Genomic DNA, 24,054 nt, shown 5'->3' with positions numbered 1-24,054 from the left:
GAGTATTTTAATGCAGTGATGTAGCTGCCATATTTTTACAAAACTGATGGTCGGTTGCCGCCAACGAGATCAGTCATGTTTCTTGGTATTCCGCACTCCCAACAGCACCATTTTCATGTGTTTGATCACACAGTGATCTCCTTATTTGAGTAGTTAAGCCAGCACAAAAGTAACCCTACATTAAAAAAAAAAAAAAACCAAACCCCCCAAACCATCTAGTGATTCAAGTTACTGAACTGATGTTCTGAAAGGACAGATGCCAGCACAAGGAAGCAAGTATGATCACCACTTTCAGTAGTAGCTGACCATTAGATGGGCTTAGCCTGTTCCCTTTATTTACTTTCGGTGTAGTTTTATAGTAAGGTTACCTGCCCATGATTACTTGTCCCATAATAATAAAGCCAATACAATGAAAAATGAGTCTTACTAAAAAGCATCCTAATTTGGTACCTTACAAGGTAATTACAATGTAATGGTACATTACAAGGCCAAAGACAACTCTCTGCTCCAGCCTCTCTGCTTATAGAATTTATTACAGAAGAGTGTTCCACCTTCCAAATCCGGGTTTATCACTGTCCATAGTTAGCAGTAATTACTTTCTAACATGAGTAAGTGGTGTAACCCTGTTATGACACTGCTTATATAAAGCCACACTGTAACACTGCAAACACCCTGGCTTGTAGTCAAATTAAGAAACAGACACTCAAGAAAAACAAAGTACCCTCCCAAGGTTCCCAACAAAGCAGAAACAAGGCCCTCCTGCAAGACATGTCAGAAAAAAAGTGGACTGGTGCTTACTGCTAGCTATCAGGGAATTCAAAGCTTACAGAATTGATCATCTTTCCTCTTTTAAGAGCAAGAGTCTTTACTTATCAGAACCGACACAGAAGATAAAATGCTACTATATCAAGACCATTTTCACTTATTTACCCCCCAACTACCTAATCGTTCTGTGAGGATCAAAACCAGCTTAATAGCTTTTGCTTATAAATTCCCTTTTGTCATGTTTTAATAGCTACTACTCTCTTCAGATTAAAGGCAACAAACTAGAACAATGCTTAACTCATTTAAAATAAAATATCCTCACCTGAAATAAGTACCTTGGGATCCTATTTCCTTGCAAGGTAAAACAGGGAGATGCCTACGAAGCTTCTCTGTTCAAAACAAAACACTACAGTCACTAATTAGTTCCCTACAACCCCACGACATTACCACAAAAGAAATCAAGTTATCAAATGTTCACAACTGCATACACCATGCTATAGCTTCCTATAAGAGGCCTACAGTTTGGCTGTATGAAGGACAACACACATTTCCACACAACAAAGAGTTTTTATACGAGTCTGTCATTACATTGCAAAATATGACTGACACTCTCACAGCTGACTCTCTCTGCACATTATAAGGCAAATTCAGTCCACTTAACAAGGCAGAACCTAGCACCACCACCACTATCCAGAAAAATGTATACAGAACCACAATGCAATCAATTACAAAACTACTATTGGTATACAGTATCCCCAAATACCCTATTTCACAAAAGACTTCTACCTACACTTATGCATTAAAATGGGTATCAAAATCCCCCCCTCTATTCACCTCTATTTCAAATTCAACTTGCAGTTCTCATAAAAATTAACTGGGTCCAGTCTCAGCTCCACTAGTTACACTGTAATTCACATATACATTAAACATGTCCTGCATACAGGTTTGGAAAATTTAAAATTCTTTTTAATGGACTAGCAAGTACCCAACCTGTGAAAAACAATAACTACCAGGGGGGAATGTTGCACACCTTACACCACACCAAGTCCCTTCATTATCTTTCTTTAAGAGCAGATAAACTCACCCAATCTTACATAATCGTGAATTGCCTTAAACAGATTTGTATTCAGAGATTTTTGTATGTCAGAGAACATACTTCTATGCAAAAAAAAAAAAAAAAGTAATTTAGAAGACTTTTAGTTCCATAAAATATTGGAAAATACTGCCTGAATGCAAATCTAATGAATCCTGTCCAAAGATACCCATGGACATAAAGAGACAAAGCAATTTTCTCTGGCAATAGCAGTCCACAAAATTAAAAAACCAGCCACTGCCATAAACCAGAACACATTATACACGGCCTTCCCAACTAAGGATCTGTTCACAGAACAGCACTGCTAAAAAGCTTATGATTTAACATGTTTCAAAAATAGCTTAGTTTACTAAGACTGATATTGTATAAAAAACCCACAGAAATTAGGCACGCTGCTTTCATTAAAATTCAGTAAGAGCTAGATACCTAATTTCTCTAGGTACTTATAAAAGTCTCATTAAAGTCAAAGCAAAAATCTACAAAGAAACAACAGGTGCAACAGTGGCCAGGCTCTATCTAGATAACATTAGTATTAGTTTGGGTAAATTCTGGTGCTTATAATGAAAGAAGCAAAATGAAGCCAATTCCCTGCCAAAGCCAGTGTTGACCCATTTGTTTGGACTGCTTTTTAATGAGTAGTGCCTGTCAGAATTATAAAGCGAGGGGGAGGGGGAGGGGGAAAAAAAAGGAAATGCTTCTAACATTATAAGGACTTTAATAAAATGAAAAAACAAATTTCCACCTCATTGTCCCAAATAATAAGGTTGCTGGCCCTGATTCTCAAATGCATTACATACTGTCTAATTGTTTCTCAAGTGTCCAATCTTAAAATTTCCTCAAAACCCTCATGGGAGTAGTGTTATTCACGTGACTTCAAGTAAGACATATCTCTTCTTGAACTGTAATCCCTTATCACTTCTTAGGTTTATTTACATCAACATGACCAAATCTCTTTTGTGAACAGCCCCAAATAGAACTAGGGATTGAATTACTTGTGGTGAATCATGCAGTTCTTCCTGTGGTCTCAGAGAATCTCTCCACCTCTGCTGGACACACCAGAGCTGAGAGAGAGAGAGGGAAAATCTATCATTGTCAAGGTAACTTTAGCCACATCCAAATACAAGAAGAGACACAAAACCAAGAGCTGAAGCTGAAGAGAAAGACTTAGGACCTCTGCTCAACTATTTCTAGATCAAATGGTTTAGGACAGTGAATACCTACATTACAAAGAATTTGAGGGAATATTCCCTGAGCATAAATGTTTCTGTACTACCACTTTATACGCACCTAGAAGGTTTTGTACATACAGCTAATTCATTGTACAACAGGGTGTCCATCAGCTCAATGTTTCAGGACGCACAGCATCCAAGCACATCACACATATTTTGGCATAAACCTGCCACAAACCCAAACGTAACGAAGGCATGGATTTCCTTCACATGAAGAAAGCATGCTATATTAGTAGGTCCGAAACTAAAACACGGCAGGTAACAAACCACCCACATTACTTTGGAATTCAAGACCAGCTGGAAACCCAAAAAGATCCAGAGATTATAGACTGCTTTGACACAGGGCACACACCAAGTCTAAGAACAGATGGAGCAGTAAGTATTTATAATTCTAGCTGTTTCCCTTCACCATCCAATATAACTTCTGCCTTTCCATAACTGAGTCAACCTAAATTGAACTTCAGCCAGGACGTTTTGGCCACAACCCCTGCCTTGGATAGGTAGTAGAAAGTAAGGAAACTGCACCACTTAGATCTGATAAGAAGGAAATGTGGACCCACGCAACAGTTACATACACACTGCAAACCAGACTGTAACTTTGCTTTCACAGAAAAATAATTACACTCTACTTCTCCCCACACATCTCCAACTGAAGTCATGATTCACAGGTGGCTTTGAAAAGATATACTGTGAAATTGTGATACACTACAGGCCTAAAGGAGTTATCTTTATTACACTACCACAGAAAACATCAAATTATACTGTCAGTGATTCGTAGTATTTGCTTAATCTGCTAACCATAAGTAAATGAAGATGTTCAAAGTTTAAGAACTGATTAATAATGACAGCAGCTCATCATAATTGGAACAAGTAACTTACAATACTTAGAAGCAAATCAGTGTTTTGTATTGTACAATGCCACAGGACACTGCATTAATATTTATTAGGATTTAACTATTGTCATTTCATCAAACAGTGATTCAATCAATAAACAGGTTTACATGAAACAACAAAAATCAGGAAGGAGAAGAGTCAAATCTTCAACTAACATAAAGCAGTTCACATAAGAGAAGCCAAACACACTAACAGCTGAGAGATTCTGCCTTTGCATACTCATGTATGTAACCTCACTGTACATTCAAAACCTTCTGGAAGGGAATTTGCAGTTTAAACTACAAACCACAGGATCAGAAATGCTGCACCTTAATTGCTTATCCAGACACAGGCCAGAGACAAAAACCTCTGAACACTGTTTTAGCCGCTTGTCTAGCTTCTACCAAAGACTGTCTGCATGCACCCCAGCAGAGCTAGCAGAATGGGTGGTGTGCTTACACCAGAAACTTCATTGTAGAATCATGTAGCGTAAGGCTCCTTTTCACATGCCGAGACAGTTTACTGTAGGATGATACTCCTAATACTCCCCTATCTTCAACCCCTTACAAATATTCTTGTAGAAATTCTTATTCCCACTGTGTGGCTGTTTCAGTTTTTCATAAAGCAACTTCTCAACTACTCTAACCTACAGCATACCCTCTTATGAAAAATGAAAATCAGCACCAAGAAATGACTGGCTAACAGCTGGGCGTTGGATGTACTACAAACAGTCAAAAGGCGTCATCACAAGTCACAGTTCACACAAGTTTGGCTAAGCTATGCCACCAGACTTTTCAATGCAGAGGCGACAGCATAGACGTATGATCCGTTCTGCAGATGTATGACACTGCTGCAGAAGGCAGTAGCCTTCAGGAAAAGAGGAGGGCAGATAGCTGCAGTCAGAACTTTAATTGCCTTTTAACACCACAGCCACAGTCACGGCAGACAATGCCCAAGATCAAGTCCATGTTTGCAACATATGTAGATTTCACTGTATGTTTCAGACACAGAGGACTGACTCATGACAGCACTGACTGGTTACGGATTAAGTTTCCATACCATGACCTTTACTACAGGTATTAATCAGAGTTACTGAACATGATCTTCACATTAGATTCTGAAAAACAAAAGCCATGAGAGGTAGGCAGAACGAAATGAATTCGCTATATTACTGACAGGCCTTGTCTTTACTTAAACAGGGAAGAAGAGGAAGAAGGAGGGAGAAGATAGTTTTAAATAAAAGTTACTTAGGGTAAAATATCAGTGAAGATATGAAAAAGGTATTGTTTCTGTAAGAACAAACTTATTTTTAACATTTTTCCCAAAGGTCCCAGCTCTAAATGATCCACCTGGGTGCCCAAACCCTGCAGTGATACATAGGAAATATTCTCTACCAAGTGGAGACAAACAGGAAAATGTTTACACCTAAGAAGAGATGACTTCACATATGTCAGAAACATATAAAACAATTTTCAGTGTCTTCTTATTCTGCTATATTTGCAAACTACCAAAGCTGTGTTCAAATCTGCTGCCATTTTCATAAGTGATCTTTATGTCATAACGTTGTGATTACTACTCCACTAGAGGATCAAACAAATAAAAACCTAAACAGATAAAGTTCAAAAGAGGTGGAAGTCCAGGAAACACTCTTTATACACAGAGAACTTCAACTGCAGCAGAAAACACAAAAAATATAATAGGCATTTTAATGAGTAATTTGCAAAAATGTTCTCAGTCATACGAAGAATGAAAAGTCTCCTTCTGAAAAGGATCACTAGTTCACAGAAATATTACTAATCAGGACCATGAAAATTGGAGGTAAAAGCGCAGACATTTTTTAAAGTTGCTATGGTGCACATTCTGACATCAACTTCAAAAGTCCAACAAAAATTGAGAAAATATATCTGCAGATATTAATTTCATATAGACCTTTGTCAAGAATATATTTAATATAAGAATGCTAGCTGGAACACTTTTTTTCTTGTCAGTTTTCAAGCCTCAGGTGTTGCTGAAAGCATTTTTCAAACTTGACAAGAAACGCTCACAGACCACTTCAGAAATGAACAAAAGATCTAAGACTGCTTTGAACACACTCTTCTGGCGCATGTTCTGTGAAACACCACAGAAATACCAGTCCTAAAGCTGAAACATAACTCATGAGAGAAATACTGTATTTAATGAAGCTTTACCCTCACCTCTGTCAAGTCTACATATGCTGTATGATACACTTAACTGTAGATTTATTTTTAAATGTTCATTATCCATACACTTTTTTGCTCTCTATTACTGATCTATATGGGCAAAAAAATCTGCCTCCAATCCTATCCTTCTGGTACACCACTTTTTTCCTTAGAATAACAAAAGGACAAAAGAAACAAAGTCAAAGTCAGTAATAGGGCAATTAAGTTCCCAAAGTGAAAGTGTGCCTCTATTTGCACAACAATACTAACTTACACAGAAGAGACTGCCCCACCCCGAACATATAACTGGTATACTACTAAAGGAATTAAATTCCAGTACAATGTTTATTGTCTGGGTCTTAGGGGCTGTGGTTAAAACAAAGTAACACTGAAGAAATCTAAAGCAAAACAGGAAAGAATGCAAGCTGAACAATGCTGTGTCATAGATCCCATAACAATTTTTTTACAGAAAGCATGCAGAATACTTAAAATGGTAAAAGTAAAAAATCTTTATAGCTTAAATTCTTCAGTTGGTTACTTACTTACCTATCTAAAATATTCATCGAAAGACATCTTAAAAAGAACAGCGTTAACCTAAAGTTTGAAAGTCTAAATATCAAACATAAGCAGCAGATACCAAGGAAAACCACCTTCGGTGCGATCTATGTAGTCATGCTGACACTTAACCACTCTCTCGATTTGACCATAATGCACACTTAGGGGGAAAAAAACCCCAACCCAATCGGTTAACTGTAACTTCAGTTCGAGTTTAGAAGAGCTGTAACTTTCCGAGCCGCGTGCAGTTTGTAGTTCCACCATCATAAATCGGGGGGACGGCGGGTACACGGGACGGGGGGGGGGGCGGACGGGACAAAATAAGAAACTCCATTCCTCCCCGCACCACGGGCTCAATGAAACGCGGTCGTGGGGGTGACACGGCACCATGTGTTCGCGCGGGCACACAGACGGGCGCACGCCAGGGAGCAGCGGCGGAGGCTCGGCCCAGGCCGCCCGCTCCCGCCGCGGCAGCGCTCTCGGCCTCGGCTGCGCCGCGCGGGTCTTCCGGCCCTGCCGGGCGGCGCGTAGGCCTTGCCGCCGCGCCGCCCGCCGCCTCCCCCCGCAAAGGCGCCGGGGCGGGCGCGCACAACCAGCAGGGCCCCATTCTCCTCCTCCGGCCTTTCAGGAAAGTTTTCGCCCCGGCCGACGGGCTCTGAAACGTCCCTGACTGGAGATCCAGCCCCGCTGCCTCCTTCCCCCTCCCCTCCACGAAGCAATGGCTGCGCCGCTCCCGGCGGCGGGCCGCGCAGGGCCCCGTACCTCGACGGCGGGGGGGGGCCTCGGCGGCGGCAGGCGGGCGAGCAGCCGGGGCATGCCTCAGGGCTGGGCTGGGCCCGTCTCCCCGCCGCTCCTTCCCTCCGCCACCATGTCGCGCCGACCAAACATGTCTGTGCGCCTGTGTGTGGCGGCGGTGACTTCCTGATCCTCCGCCGCCGCCGCTCGCACAGGCAGAGGCAGAGGGACGGGAAAGGCCACCCCCGCCGCCACCGGCGCTTGCCACCTCCTCCCTCTCCCCCGCGGAGGCCCGGGGACGGGCTCCGCTGCCCTCCTGCCCCGCCCGGGAGCTAGCTGCGGCACCGGCCCGCTGCCTGCCCCCGCCTCCGGCAGGGGAGAGAACTTTTCCAGGCGCCGACCACCGCTGTCCCCCTCTCCCGACGGGGCAGACGAGACGCGCCTACCTGAGCATCCGCGTGTGTATGCATCCTCGCTCCCGCCCGACCCGATCAAAAAAAAAAAAATTTCCGCGCACACCGGAACTAAAATGCTTTTTGCTTGGAAGGCGATTACAAAATTGCAAGCGCATGTTTTGTGCTACTCCACTTCGCCGACTGCTGCAAGGCGGGGGGGGTGGGGGGTGAGGCGGAGGTATGATTTCTGCAGGGAAAACGGGGGGGTAGGGGGAGACAAGCTATTTTGGGAAGTAAACCGCGACACCTTTACAGCAGGAGTGACTGACTGCTCAGTTAAAAACAGAGACTGAAAAGCAACAGGAGCCGCAGCCTGTCGGGCGAAGTCCCAGCCCCCACCTCCTCCCCCTCCCCGGTGTGTGTAGTGCTTGTGACAGGCAGGCAGGGCGATTATCCGGATCATGGCCTCCCTGGCTCTGCCGGCTAACGCCGCTACTCTCACAGGCAAGACCGCTCCCCCACGCACCATCTTTCTCCCTGCTCATGCCTCCCCACTTCCCTTTCCTCGGCCCGGTCTACGCGAGCGTGTGCCACAGCGGAGAAACAACCCCACCGCAACACACTCTCCCGCCGCCGGACACCGTGAACTTCACCCTGCGACCGCCGGCAGCCGCCGAAACGCAGCCCAGCAGGCGGCCCACACCAGGGGGGGCAGCAGGCGAGGCCGCCCCCGGCCTGCCGAGCTGCCCCGGAGGGGTGGGGGGGTGTGGGTGGGCTGTCGCTCCGCCGGATCTGCTTCTCTCCCGGTCGCGTCGCCCGGAGCCTGTGACACGCTCGTTTGGCGGCAAGACCAAGGGGTGCCACGAGCTGCTGGCTGTTGCCGTGCGACCCCGCCGGCCGCGCCGGTGAAAAACGCCAGCCGCCCCGCCGCACACCGCGGCACGGCGGCTACAGACGCGCGGGCACGGCGCCCCGCCGCTCCCCCGCCCCTCCCGCGGGTGCCGCTGACTCACACGTCAGCCACCAGCGACGCCTTGGGGGTTTTTTCCCTCACACCTCCCACCCCGGAGATTTGCATCGTGATTATTCCAGAAATACCGGATCAAAACTTTCTTCTCTCCACCCACTGGGGGATATAAATATTTGGGAGGGCCGGGCGCCGGAGAAGGTGGGGAGAGGAAGCAGGTGGCACGACGGCGCCCGGGGCCAGCGGGGACGTGCCTGGGGAAGGGGAGGGAAGGTGGGCACGGTGCGTGCCGGCGCGATCGCTAACAATAAAGGACGGCGCAGGCACGGCCGTGCCAGGGACGGCGAGCGGGGCGGGGGGCGGACCGAGCCGTAAGTTACATTTACCTTCCGCCCGGCAGGAGCGCCGTGCTGGATGTCGCTCCTCTCCCCCTCGGTGAGTCACCCGGGTCCGGAACCGGAGCGAGGGACTAGATTATGAACATGACTTCATTGATGACAGCCATTCCCTCCTCTTCCTAAACTCCTGCCCCTCCTCCGGCCCCCCCGCCGCCTCCCCTCACCGACGCCACCGCTCAGGAAGCGGCGTTCCCATTGGCCCGCCGGCGAGGGAGTGCCCGCCCCCCTGCGCAGAAAGGGCGGCTCTATTGGCGTCGGCTAACTGTCGCTCAAGTGAGAGGCTGGGGAGGAGGTGTGCAGGAGCGTGGCGGGCGGGGAGTGTTGTGAGTGTGCGAGAGAGCGTGTGCGCGCACGCCGAGGGTCCCGCTCGTGTGCCTGCCGCGCAACGGCGGGGCAGCCTGGGCTGCCGCTCGAGGTTCCTCCGCCCCCCTTCACCTCTCCCCAGTTCGCATGAGCTGAGGGGAGAGAGGGATGGGAGTGCCCTCCGGGAGGAGGCGGCGGCAGGGCGCGGGCGGCGGCGGTACTCGCGGGAGTAGTTTGGGGAGAGCTGAAGAAGGTGCTGGAACTCCGCCGTGCCGCTGCCCCAGCCTGCCGGGGCGAGCCCGCCGCCGCTGGCGAGGGGGGCGGGGAGAAGCCAGCCTGACAGGCGTTGGGGTCTCTGTACCTGGCGGTGGGGGGCGGGGGGGCGCCGGCTGCGCCCCTGCCTTTAAAAAAAAAAGGGGGGGGGGGGGGAGTGGAAGAGCGTTGCCATTGGTGTCGAAACTTACATCCCGTGCCCGGTCTCCGATGGGAGAGGGTGCCGTCGTGGACGGGAGGAGGCTGCGGAGAACAGTCCAGCGGAACCGGCCTGTCAGGCGGGCTCCCGCTCCCAGCGGCCGCCGGGGCTGGCGGGCGGTTATTTACGACGTGCCCTCTCGGAGGACCTGGCTGCTGCGCGTCGCAGGTCTGGAGGCGGCTGTTGAAGTAGTCGCCAGATACATAAGGCCGTGTGGAGAGCGGAGGTGGATCTCTTGTTTCTTAGGGATAGGGAGCGTAAATAGCGCGGTTGCGTTTGTTCCGTCTTGCTTGCTTCCGTCCTTTTGGCTTTTTAACGGTTTGGACGTACACGGCTCAACTCCGCGTGCTGGTGCTGTATTTTTCTTTTTATGCTGTAGATCGTTTCCCTGATGTGCAGCCAAGCGCTGCAGAGCTCTGGCGTTGTTTGCAGAAGCTATACCTGTTTATGGAACAAACGTCTAAGTAATTCATTAAAGTAATGAGCCCGCCAGTCTGAGGGGTTTTTTTTGAACACCAGTTGTAGAGTCAACTTTAAAAAAAAAAAATATAGCCCAACTACCATACGTGGTGTTATATGTAATTATTTTTTTATCTTGTCATATGGGAGGTATTTGCCATTCTGAAGCTAGTGTAACTTTCTTGCTGTGGATTTCACTTTGTGCTACGGAGTAAAAAAGTTAAGAGGAACTTCAGTATTAAAATCAGTAGCTACTACAGATGCTCAGGTGAGAGTATTTAACATGGAGTTCCTCTGCTGTGGCCAGGTGGAGTAGTTAAGGACCTGAAGCAATGCTGGGGACACCAAATGCACCTTACAGTCACTAAGTGACAGCTATTGTTTACGTGGTGTTTAGTTTGGGGCTCTTTTTATTGGTTGAATAGGAGCAGTAATCACCATCACAATGTTGGCTATACAGGGCTAATTACTACTGTTCCTGTAGTTTTTCAAAGTGTTAATCGTTAGCTTCATCATACTGGTTATGTAAAGTGACTACCAAAATGCTGAAACATTAGCACTAATTCTTACACGCTTACTGGACAGCACTAAGTATCCAATAGAAAAAAAAGACTATATTTTCAGTTCACTGTTGTCTGCGTGAAAAATATTTACTTGGGAACAAAATCAAAGAAATGGAAATATTCCAGTCTGTGTATGCAAAATATTCAATATCATTATATAAAACTTTTGATCCACAAGCAATTTATAATTTTGGTTTTAGCTTTGTCTTAAACTATGAGTTGTAACTGATGTCTTAGACATAAAAGAATGTAGTTCACATTTTTGGAAAATCATGCTAATGGAAATGAAAAAGGTAAAGGGGTTCTTCCTTTTTCTTCATACCCTATTGTAACTTTCATTAGGCAGTCTTTTTTTTTTCCTCCTCCATTCCCCAGAGTAAATTTGAGGGCCCTTTGCCTTTTCTCTCTCCAGAAGAGAAAAGAAGCCTTAAATGATGGAGGGGAAGCTTCCTTGCAAGACAGCTCAACTGCTCATTGGACTCGGCAGCACTCAAACCATTCTAAACCAGGTCAAGCCATTCTTTTTGGTAGAAAGCATACAGAGAAGAAAAGGAATATAAAATTAATCTTTCAGGCAAAAGAAAAAATGTTCAGTTGCCTTTGGGATAAATGCACCTATGTTTAGTTAACAGCTATGTTTATTTTGGGAAGGCTGCAGCAGCCAATTTCATTTTAGGGCAACAAAAACTCCAGTGGAATGGGCATGTTGCTGATGTCAATGTGAAGGCTTTTTTGTTTTGTATTTTGATGAAGTATCATTTAATCTCATTGTAATGTGTATTGAGGGGTTGGAAAACATGTTTTTTGTCAAGGCAGGCACATTCAACTGATGTGAAAATCTTTACTGAAATTGGTAGGATTAATGAGGGTTCACTATATGAGACTTGGGTGGCTGAAGCTTCGTACATAGTCAATATGCAAACATGGTGAATAATCACATGCTAAAGGACAAATTAGTTTTCCCCTGATTGATTTGTCTAGCTTAGCAAAAGGAAAAAAGATGAGGGCCCTTTACTGAATTGCTTTGGATGCTGCGGACAACAGTAAAATTGTACATAAAATTTTCAAAGTAGGTGAAGTACCACAATGAGAAGAGGTACCGTTTTGACTAGCTAGAGTGTCACTGCGGAACTAAAGCTTGTTTGGAATGATACCAATATAATTAAAACTATTTAGAAACCAATATATCGGTGGAACTGTTGCAGGGACACTCTTATACCAAAAGAAGGTCATTACCATCAAGGAGTTGCAGATTATAACAGCAGCCTCACCACTACCACCTCGAAATGCCTGCTGTTACAGTTTGTGGTGGTATTTCTCTGTTTGCTATCAACTGCCAGAGGTTGATATCAACTCTGTTTGCTATCAGCTGGCTGCAACTGCCAGAGGTTGCAGCCACTGCAGCAGAAATGGCAGAAAGGAGTATTTTTTAGTGCCTCAGCCAGTTCCTAGCAAAGTCCAGCTGCTTAGGTTAGGTGGTCAGTGAAAAAGGGGTTTAAGCTGGAACATTCCATGAAGGTGGCTTCATGCTCAGGTTTAGATATAAATAACAAAACAGAACAAAAAGAATTTTTTACATAACCAGGAAAGTCATAAGTGAGCAAACTTGCATTACAGAAATGCATAAAGTTTTTGCTTATGTCTGCTGCTTTGGTGGATAGTGTTTGCCCCAAAAAGCAAAGAGGAAAAGCATACTTGTTTGAACTTTAATCAAAGCCTTCAAAGGTGAAAATGGGTGAAGGCAAGATACTTCAGCTTTACAGTGAGCTAAGTTCATTGATGTCATCATCAGATGGAGAATTAAGTCTGGCCTCCATGAGTTTGCTGCAGTAAGGTGGAAGTGTCTTATCTTTTACACCAAGATAGTTCATGTGTCTTGGGTAGCTAACATAGAAAAAGCAGGCTTGTTGTTGTTGTTAAGCAGTGAAAGCAAACCCTGTGATGATGGAGTAAATCATTGAGATAAGAAACCCTGAAAGTGTCTGTTTTGCTGGTACTCCCCACAAAAGTTTTCTCATGCCCTATCCATTTTGTATTGGGAATAGTGCTTTTCCTGAATTATGTGATCCTAGTGGGAAGGATAACTCTTTACCTACCTATCTATTGATCCACAGTATGTAATATTATGAGTGTGCTATAATCCATTGACATGGTGCATCTCAGCCTGATATGACTGGCAACAAAGTAATTATTAGAGCTGGTTAGAGTTTTTCCCTCTCTCATGGAAGATGTAACTGTTTTATAATTTAAAAGTAAAATTTCTGTTCTAATACAACTTTCATGAATGTGCTTGGTACTCATGCACTTTTCCCTTCAGCCTTTTTTTTTTCTGGAGACTTACATGCTCATCCAGCTGTCTTCATAGGTTTAAAGGATAGAGCCTCTTTCAAAGTAGCTTCATTTTCTCTGAATTCTCAAGGTGTGTTTGTGAGTGTGATGTCGAAAAGATAGTATTCAGCTGAGATCTTCTCAAGGCTAAGTAGAGGGGAATAATTATCTCCTTTGTCTAAACAGCCTTTCTGAATGCATTCCAAAATTAAGTCTGTGTGTGAGAAAGGTGGGTTGGCTTGCAGTGATAGTGTGTTAGTGTTCCTATTTATTTTGTAGTCCACAAAATTCCAGAGTTTGGTTTGATGTCATATTTTCAGGGAGAGGACACTGTGGTGTTGATCTTTTTCTCTCCTTGTGTTTTTTCAGGCTGACATTTTGCTTCCTAACCAGGTGGTCCCATTTTGTGTCTGTGTTTTTGCAAGAGTATCATTTTACACTTGATTTTATTGAATTTTATCTTAATGGTTTCTGAGCTTCTCTGCAATTTCTGAACATCATTTTCAGTTCTAATCCTCTCTTCTAAGGTGCTCACCAAATCCCACTGGCTTTGTGTCAGCTGCAGATTTTATAAACAAAACTCATCACTGAAGCAATTAAAAAGAATATTGCATAGAACCATGCCCAGAATGGATTTCTCTGGGACTCTGAGGTGTCCTCAGTTATTAAGCATTCATTCCTGGGTGCTGACCTGTTCCAGTTCTGGCAGCCAGTTATCTTTTTGTATGGTTTTGGTAGGATAATCTGTTTCCTAGTTTTGGCTATTACTGGCCTGTTAAACTGCCTGCTGGAAGTGGTCAAACAACTTTTGCTCAGTGGGACAAACCCAGAATTCTGAACTGGTGCCAGTAGTTCTTGGAGAGTCCCTTTTGCTGTTCTTCTTGTGGTTAATAGTGCTTCTACTGCAAACGTGAATTTATGCATCTTTAAACAGTCTCCGAGTTTGTCTCTAAGTACAAGAAACAGCAGTAAAATCTATGGTGATTTACTTATTCTGCTGTTCCTGGTATTAGGTTTGTGCTAATTGCAGGGCAGTGGGGGAATACATGAGGAAAGACCATTGTAGAATTTTGATCCTATAAGCAGCAAAGGTTGTGAATGTACTAGATTGGGAAAAAAATACATTCTTTTTTGTATAATGAAGATTATGGTGAATCAATTTAGTGAAAGTGAAAAACAAGTGTAGAGGGCCATGTTGTTTTCTTCTGATAACACTCAACTCAAGCCAGGCTACTACTCAAAGAATGGCATATATTACAGAATCAGTTCTAGTTTGCAGTATGAAGTTGGGTTAGAAAAGAGATCTCTTTCAGTATTTTGTTAAACATACCTTCAGCATGCAAGGGCAGTTTTGTCATGTGTACTATAACGCAACTTCCCCAGGTAAGTGACAGCTATCTGCTCCGTTACAGAATTTGATCAGAAAGGCCAAAGGCAAATAGCAGATCTGGGATGTGTAAGTTTTTCCAGATGCTGTCAAACACCTGGATAAATTGGGGCCATCTCTGCTGCCATTCAACTTGTAGAATAATGGCAAGATACAGCCTTGTTCTGTTAATGTTCGCTTATGACCTCATTGTAAAGTTATAGGTGAGTAGGATTCTGGAGATATTTTATATTTATACTTGTTCCTCACTAAATCAGATGCATGAACATGAAATACAGCTGCTTGATAAGAAAGGTATGTAATTTAAGGTGTGGAGTTTTTATTTCAGCTAGAATATACTAGCCTTGTCAATATGCAGACTTTTCCTAATATAGTGTTCACACCCTGGTTAGGGTATAAGAATAGTTTGCTTCTGTTTGGCTTTAGTCAATTGATCTTGAAGCCAAAATAAATCATTCACTGTGGGACCATATGTACAGGACACCCCTAGATTCAGCTATGCTAATGAAAGAAGTAGATGTCGGCTGTCTGCCACCGCAGTTTACAATAGTCATTGCCTGCAGTGATCTGCCAACACAGCAATTCATGTGACCAATCTCTAATACCAGAAATTCAGATAAATCAGGCTAGTTTTGGCTTTTAAGGTAAATGGTGTGAGCCACTCCATCAGATTTTGCCAAAGTAATGCTGCTACAGACTGTTTTCAACATATTACAGGGGACTTCATTCTTCACAAGAAATGCAGTGATGGGTGAAGACATTTAATCCAACAAAACATCTGAATCCAGAAATGGACATCCATCCATGAACAGGAATTCATACAAGGGATTAGTGATTCAGTTAAATGATTTTAAATTCACATATTCTAAGTCAGGGACACTTCTGTGTTAAAAAGATCTGTGTGCTGCTTTTGGAAACCCTAATGAGTTGATCGGCCTTTATACATGTTTTCTACTGTATCACACGTAAATTCTGCTACCTTAGCGTAGGTTTTGTGTTCATTGTTGCACTGCCTTTGCCTCCTCTCTGTCTCAGAATTAGAGCCTGTTCACCCTTTACCATCTTGTTCAGTGACCTGTACATGTTAAACTTAAAAACACTGAAGTGTTGTTTTAATCTACCTGAGTCCTGTACTTGTGTAAGTCATGATGAAGTGCTTGAAAGCTTCAGGGTGGGATAGTGATAATGATACTTACTGTCCAGTTTGTCTTGTGCAACGAATGTTAACTTAGGTAGCTGAGATAGCCTTGGGCTAACTGAGCCTCAGGCTAACTGCCCTTAGCTAAGAAAGTTCTCAGAACAGCTGTAGCTACATACTGTCTTCATAGCTTGGAAAATCTAGTGTTGTTAATTCCAGAAACTTGGGTATAAATGCAGAAAAAAAGGCAGTAGGTTAAATTGTGGGACTCGGCGATGAAAGCTGTTCTCCCCAGCTTTACAAGAGACCTCCTATGAGAAATTACTAAGCTCTTCTAGGTTCCAGTAGGCTCAAGTAGTGCTCCTCTTATTACAGCTCTGACACAAATTCTAATAGATTCATGTAAAATATTTTAATAGGACACTGCTCCATGGGTAGGATTCCTCTCCCATCAGCCACATTGCCAGCCCTTGATGTAGGGCCAGGAGAAAAGAGCATGTTCCTGGAATTGGCCTACTAGGTTCTTAAATGTTTGTGGGGATAAACTACTGGCCAGAGGCTTGGCTGCAGTGTTCCAGTGTAACCTGTGATAGCTGAGGTATGGACATGGCACTGCTTCTGAGCCAGAACCATAAAGTGATGATTTTTGCCATGGGGCTTTGTGGATGTCTAGGATGTGGAACAGGATGCAGTGCTCTTGGAAAGATGTGGAAGAGCAGCTTGTTCTGAGGATCAGTTGGCGATCTGACTTCCTTGGAGTTAAATAGCTTTCCAGTTGAGAAGGTGTAGGATGGAACTGGATGTATATGCTGAAGGCTTAGAAAGGGAAAATTAGTAAACATGGAAGCTTCAAAGGCAAAATTATTCTTCTAAGAGACCACTAAAGTGTAGTGGTGCCTGACCCAAAGGAAAAAAGAGATTCTGTTACTGCCCATTTCACAAAGTCACCCTGCTGTTTTGTTGAAGTAAAAATAAAGCCTGCTGAAGCGACTTCACATCATGGTGGCTAGGACATTCCGTTGTCCTGGCTGGCAGAAGGCAGAACAGTCTGTGTGTTAGTAATGTCTTTAACTGCTGCAGCAGTTTGCTGCAATGCTTATGAGTCGGAGCCCTACATCTCTTTCCAAGCACTCTTTAATGCTCAGGTGGAATGTAATATATGAGACCGTTATCACATTCAAAACATTGCATTCTGGTCCACCTGTTTGATTTTTAGGACTTTTAAAAGCCTTTATCAGTCTGAAAGCCTCTAACTGTGTCTTAAACATAGATGTATCTAGCCTCATGCCTTTTTCCTGAGAATAATCAGAACTATATTTTAATGAAAAAACTGTTAATAGGGTTACAAACTTGATTTTTTTTAATGCTTTTTGTGGCTAAAGGAGCAGAATTGGACACTGGTTTTGAACAACGTGAAAATAACCCATTTCTGATAAGAAGATACTCAGAGGAGTTAACTTCTGTGTAACAGGCTGATATCAATGGTTTTCAAATACTTCTGTTAACAACTGTCAAGAAACAGAAACTATTTTCTTTCTTTCACTTCCTCTAGACTGTATAAAACATATGCAGTTAACCAACCCTCCTTAATTTCTGACAATTTACCACTTCCTGAAAATACCTAGGACTTTTCTGTGAAATTACTTTAATGAGGACTTTTTCCTCTATAAAACGTGTATAGAATGACCTGCTAAGAGCAATAACAAAATAAAGCAAAGAACCTTAGATGTCAGGTCACTCCCTGGGTCAGGGTGGGGAAAACTGGGAAAGTCAATTTGACTTTTGTCATCTGAGGTAGTTGTCAGAGTCATAAAGAGTCTTAAATGACCAGAAAATACTTGAAACAGTATTGCTATAAGATCTTGAGGTGAAAGATGCCACACAATCTTACCTACCTTCTCCCAGATATTAGTATGTTAAGTTTAAAACCTGAAGTTTAAAACCTCAGAATTCATTTGTTCAGGGTAAAATATGAAAGTATCAAGGAAAATAGACCATCAGGCGGCTGTAGGTTTGTGCTGGAGAGGTGTTTGTCTAGCAGGGATTTCACTGTAGCGCACTTGCTAATTTCAGTAAATATAAAGGGATGCATTTAAGTGGATCATCTCTGGTTAGAAGTTTTCGAAAGCAGAGTGATTCCACTCCAGGGAAGCCGATGGGCTAGGTAAACTTACACTCCTTAGTTACAAAGAGCCTGATATTAATATCTTGGAGGATGAAACTGGGTAGATGTGTCATTATTATTTTGTCAATAATGTCCATAATTTTGTTAATTGTTTTCTGTATTTATTGGCCTTTTGTGTTTGCCTCCTATTTAGCAGGACAAATTGATTATTCTGGGGATGTCAGGGGTACAATCCCCTGCCTCCATCCATTCTGGTATGTGCTCATGATAACATTAAGAACTATGGCTGTGCACCTTTTGCCTCTGACTGCCATCTGCCTTCTCACTCGACCCAGCACTGTGAACAAATCATCAAGCAGAGGAAGCTTGCAGGCTGGGTGCTTGTGGAAGCCACTAAGATTTTTATGAAAGATTATGCCTGGGTATAAGTGTATGCTGAAGTTTCAGTTCATGTGTGTTAGCAGCATTTAATGCTGTATGTTACTATGTGTGGTATACAGACTGGTAAGCAGCACAGATGCATGATTATATTAAACTTGCTCAGAAGCTTTTCAAAAAGCACAGAGAACCTGCATTTTGCTGGTGAAGTTCTGAACCTCTGCTAAGACTGGATACATTAAGAATAATTAGAAAGGAAGAAAACAAATTCATGAGTGGGTAGATGCAAGCAGTCTGAGATAGAAGAGGAATAAGACAACCATACCCACAGTAACCAAATAAGGTCACATTTAAATGATAACTGGAAACAAGTACTGGACTCTTGTGTAAGAGATCCCCAAGAACAAAGAAACAAATATGATCAGTTACAAAAAATATGCTGATATAGCCCTATTTGTAAGGGATGTAATGACAAAATAAAGCAAGCTAGCAACAGTGTAATTGGAGATGCAGTTGTGTAAGGCCTGAAACAGGTATGAAAGACATGGAAATCTCTAGCATTCTCTTGCAAAGCGTTCGTTATCCTGCACCACTGAAAACAAATGGAGCTATTTTGTTTGTACTTAGAAAAGATACATTATTGGTATATTACTGTTGATTAATAAATTGGGATTTATGATCAGAACCTTCTCTTGTTGCGGCGGGGGGGGTGATAAAGGTTCTTGCAACAGGAAAAAATGATTTGAAGTAATGATTAGAGGTATATGTCTTCCCTCTTTCAGCTCTTCTTCCCACATCCCTCCCGCTACCGCCAGCTACTGTCCTGCCTATTAGGCTGCTGAGAAGGGACTAAGCTTGCTACTTCTGTCATTGTGTAGGACAGTGAGGGGAAGAAAAGGACTTGCTCCTTTTGTTGCTCGTGTTTGTTTCTGCTGCTGCCTTGCATCCCTCTACTTTTTCCTCAGAAGCCAAGGTTATGCAAGTAGGAGGTAAACTGACTCTTCAGGTTGTATAGGCTGCTAAAGCAACTGATTATTGCTGTTTTAGCCCAGACAAAGCCAGTAGTCTGCTGTTCTAAGTTGCTGCCTACTTTGCCTGGGCCAAAAGCTAGTCCCTTTCACTTGCAAGAGTGTGAACAGGCTGCATTTTAGAACCTAGGAAAGAGCTAAATTCAGAGTAATCCAAATAGAGAATGCAAAACCATGGTTGCTTCTGAAGCTGCTACATTGAGGACTTTCCCAAACAGCTGTGAGTGCAAAGGTGTGGCACAAATCCTTGCACAGGACAGATCCAAACTGGAAGGTTAACCCTAAATGTACCAGCAGCATGTTAGATTCTGAAACTATCCCAAAAGTTAAATAGAAATTGCCCACTTGAAAACAGATTGCCTGGGTGGGCAGACTTCTAGCTATTCATGTTGCCTGGCAAGTTGGTCTGCCCAGCAGCCCTGTAAACCTGTGTTTGTCACCACATGAAGAACTTTGGAAGAAAGGAATGGGACCATACGCATGAGTAAGAGCAATAGCAGCAAGATCTCATTTTAGCCCATGGGCAACTTGACAGTAAAGTTGTTATCAAAAACTCATGAACTGTTGAGGAACAAGCCAGATAGACTGGAGACAGTGGGTCTCACTGCTATGTAGTCAGCACCCGCAGAGAATAACATTCACAGGGTGTGGTACTGTATTACCCTGCCAAATCTAGAGATGAGGCTCCATTATCAGCATCGTTAATATATCTATAGCTATTCACTGCTCCCTGTTCTGTCGCCCACCAAACAAGCAAAATTTTGGCCATTCTGGAAAATGAAGGATCCCAATAGAGAATGTTGCTCTTCCTAAATACCCATTCTCTTTCCTGTACCTAATTCCTGTGTTCTCTTTTTCTTTTTTTTGGTAAATCTGCCTTCAAATGTGCAGTTGTATATGAAACCTGTTAGCTTACTTCTGTGTTCCTAGCTGGTATGCATGGTCTGTCTGGAAAGAAAATGGACTTCTGTTTATTTGAGGGAGTAGCCAGAGGAAAGGCAGTGAGGATCAGAGGAAGCACAAGAGGAGGTAATGATGAGCGAGAGGCCATAATGGAAACGAGAAACAAGCAGGGCTAAAACTAACCCATGGGAAGAAATTCAGGCCAAGGAATGTGAAATGGAGGTTCCTGGCAGCTAGTGGGAAGCACGTTTGACTGAGACAGTTCTTTTGCCTCCTCATCGCTGCTACAGCTTTTGCTGGTATCTGGTGTATAACTTCAAAACTAATTTCTATGCATTGTTTCATCTGATAGGTGTTTTTGGAACATCCTGCATAAGCAACTTCATACGGAAGCAATTGTGATCGTAGTTGGTTAGAAGATGATCTCAGAGACAAAGTAGACCACATAGAGATTGTAAACAAGTGACCCCCTTAACATGCTACCTTGGCTCACATACACTTCGTTATTTTCTGTTACAGTTAAAGCAGTGGTAACTAATTTAAGGAACACTGCTGCGATTGTGGAGAAGTTACTGCTGAACTGAGGAGTAAGGAAGTCAGCCTTCAGAGAAGATCTCAAATTCCAGTCACTACGAAAGTGCCATTTTCCAGGCCAGATTATTCAACATGTAGGTAGATTGTTTCTTTTACATTGTTGGGTAATTTTACTCAAGAAACATTCTGGCTATTAGCAGGCACTGCTGAGCAGAAAATTTGTTGTGAAAAGGCCTGTGATAGTTTCCACAAGCCACAGATCAAACAGTCAGGAATGGAGCTCTGCAGCTATATTGGGTTTTGTGTCTAATGACCAGGCTTTGACAGAGACCCTCTGGAAAAACAAGGCACTGGTTTCAAGAATTGGCAAAGACGTTAGTGCAGATGGGACTCGATGTCATGGCTGGAACCTTTCCTGCTTTGTTCCTGAAAGTACACGTGTGTGATCTGGTTTGTCCCTCTTCGGAAATTCTTTCATTTTTAACTTAAATAACAGCAAATGAATTGCTGCCAAAGTGTTCTGGAACTATACTGCACAAAGCTACCACACTTTTCTCTTCCGGAGAAATACTGCTTTCATTTATTTTGTACCTTGGGTTAAAGAAAGCAGCGTTAATTTGCATTCGATGCTAAACCGAGTTAGTAAACTGTATCAACACTCCTGTTCAGATCCCTAGCACTGGCCTTCTTATTATGTACTCCTGGCATATGGAACCATGTCGACACATGATGGTAGAAGTTCTGGCTCAGCATGCCACGGTCGTGAATTTTCTCCCCCAGTGCTTCCTTATGTCTGCAAGTGTACTGTGGAGAATAATATTCTTATGTTGCAAATGTAATTTGGCCAGGCACCCAAAATTCTTGCAAGATAGACAATCCCCACTTTGAAAGCATGCAATTTCCCTGAAAGAAAGAATAAACTAGTGGCAGAGATATGGACAGCACACAGAGGTCAAGTCTTTATCCAGTGACCTAACTGGTAGAAATGTTGAATCTTTGTTGATGTGGTGAATTTCCCCTTGCAGCTCAATAAATTGCATTAATTCCTTGATGGGAAGAAAAGGGATATTTTGAAGGCATTCTGTGAAACTACCACTGTCAACACGAATTACAACAGGTAGGTTTAAAAACTTGTGGTTTTAAATTTGGTTTCCATTCAGTAAAAAAATCTTTAAAAAAACAAGCCTTCCAAGAATAGATAGTGAAAATAAATAGTGACTTATCCTTGTAACAACTTGCTGAGTAACTTCATGGGGTGGAAATGTTTGTAGGAGGATGTACTTTGATTTCAAATACAAGCAGGGCTTTGTAAACACATTGAAATCGCTGTGCACATAGCGGCTTTGTTTGCGCCTAGAACCTACTCCAGATGGGTTATATATAAATGGAGTACAAACCTCATGCTACAGTTACAGTATTATGCAATTAACATCTTTAAAGGTTTGTTAAGATACTTTGCAATTTTCTTTCCAATCCCATAGAAATTCTGCTATCCATCTGATTATAGATTTTTGCATTGCAAAGTTATTTTGGTGCCATCTCCAAAAAGCACATTACAAATCTGCTGTGTATCAGGCTGTGCTGGTTTTGCCTTGCAGCTGGATTGCTGATTGGGTAAGTCTGTGACTACATCCAGTTCCAGAAGAGCCATTTTTTGTTTTTAATTGGTACAGCTCACCATGACTTGCAATCCACTGTCTTCAAGATCCACCACCCACAACTACTTTTTAGCCAAATTTAAGACTGAAAAGAGGGGACCAAATAGTGGCTGAGTCACTTCTGTTGTGTGCCAACAAGTTGCTCGTTTGCTGATTGGCCACCTGCCTTTGATCTGGATTATATCATGCCAGGGAGCTGCTCCAGCTGGCTGGAGATAGGGGAATGTGAGCTGTAGTCAAGGTTACCTGCAAAACACTGGGAGCTGCAGTGAAGAGTCTTTGAAGGGAAAAGGCAAATTAAAGGGAAGGCAAGGGAAAAATAGGGGCAAGGAGCCAATTTCTGATCTCAGCATCACTGATGTCACCAATGAGGACCTGGCCCAGAGAGTGCTAGGGGAAGAGGAATAGAAACAGGTCAGAAGGAAGGGTGATGGAGAAGCAGAGGTGACAGAGGGGAGATAATCATGTCTCAACTGCAATCTTAATGACTACTCTGCTTTAACACTTGTAATGCCTCTTACTCAGCCAAGAGCACAAAACTAATAAAATCTTTCCAAGAGACTGGCTTGTCTGTCATAGCAGCTCCAGCAGTGATTTTTACTGGTGGCACAGTCGGCTGCAGATCCATCTGAAGAGCAACATTCACAGATCTAATGAAGAGGAAAAGGTTTAAATCTCCTCATATTTCGGGTGAAATCCTGTAGTGACAAACATCCTTATACTTAAATCCACTTTCTTGTAGTGTTCTACACGTTTCCAAGGTTGCTTAATTTGCTGGTACTCTAAAGCTAGGTGAATACCAACAAGCTTTTTTCTTTTCTTTTTAATTTTTCAAAGCTTCGACTACACTTTAGAACACGTTCTTCTCAAAGTCCAACAAACCCACAAAAAAATGACCTTCCTGAAATATTTTCTTTTGAAAGTGCTTATGTGTTGGAACTCTATTGGTGAGTCAAAATAGATGAAAATAAATGTTATGTTTGGTGCAAGGATTTTTTAGTTATTTCACTAGACTATTTGTTCTGAAAGTAGTTTTTCATCTTCTAAAACAAAAAAAGTGAGAATCCCTCACTTGCTTCCAAATATTCTTCAATATTATTCAAAAAAGTTATTTTTAATAAATTATTTGCTTATAATGACTCCATTCCAAATTCTTTAATTTTACAAACATTTGCCCCAGCAAAATTTTTTGGGTAGGTTGACCCAAAGTAAGGCTGAGCCAATAGCCAGTTTCATGTGTCTAGATACAGCTAGGGCTAATGTGATTCAGTATTAAAAATACATTTCAGTTACTGCCTGTCACTGAAGAGGACATCATTCTCTAAAATAAGGCTTTGGAATTCTTTGTCCATTATTTGAATAGCAGTCTAATTTTCAGAAGTGCTGTGTCTGAGAAGTCCCACTGAACTGAGGGAAAGGAGGCATTGTCTTCCTTCCTGTTGCGCAGGTACTTGGAGGCCTGATCTAGCAACAAGATGTGCTATGTTATTTTTCTGATCATGGGATTAGAAAGTGCAATAGTTTTTGCTGGAATTTTTTTTAAGTGTGAATTTAAAGGAGCTTGTCTTTGGCTTGAATCTGACAAATT

The 24,054-nt window shown here is 43.0% G+C and overlaps 1 protein-coding gene and 1 long non-coding RNA gene across 10 annotated transcripts in view; one reads left to right on the top strand and one right to left on the bottom strand.

Annotated features, from left to right (window-relative positions):
* SMARCA2 (SWI/SNF related BAF chromatin remodeling complex subunit ATPase 2) overlaps positions 1–9,310 on the bottom strand; it is a 119,271-nt gene extending 109,961 nt beyond the window's left edge. Inside the window, exons 1-3 of one of the 9 annotated variants that reach the window (XM_072858980.1) lie at positions 9,179–9,297; positions 2,851–2,919; positions 1,088–1,154 (exon numbers count right to left, since the gene is read on the bottom strand). The gene's annotated coding sequence lies outside the window, so the exon portion shown is untranslated. Of the gene's footprint in view, positions 1–1,087; positions 1,155–2,850; positions 2,920–6,686; positions 6,705–7,457; positions 7,721–7,876; positions 8,016–9,178 lie in introns of those variants that run through there. The other 8 variants (XM_072858979.1, XM_072858981.1, XM_072858984.1 and 5 more) reach the window with 8 other exon arrangements.
* Positions 9,311–9,973: 663 nt separating this feature from the next.
* Positions 9,974–23,438, top strand: LOC140650546 (uncharacterized). The gene is made up of 4 exons (XR_012042066.1): positions 9,974–10,191; positions 20,794–20,942; positions 21,834–21,925; positions 23,304–23,438. It is a non-coding gene; the product is annotated as an uncharacterized lncRNA (long non-coding RNA).
* The last annotated feature ends 616 nt before the right edge of the window (positions 23,439–24,054 follow it).

Source organism: Ciconia boyciana, chromosome 4, assembly GCF_034638445.1.
Source record: "Ciconia boyciana chromosome 4, ASM3463844v1, whole genome shotgun sequence".
NCBI classification, from domain to species: domain Eukaryota; kingdom Metazoa; phylum Chordata; class Aves; order Ciconiiformes; family Ciconiidae; genus Ciconia; species Ciconia boyciana.
Note: the sequence above shows the minus strand (reverse complement) of the source record. Positions and strands in the feature narration are given on the sequence as shown.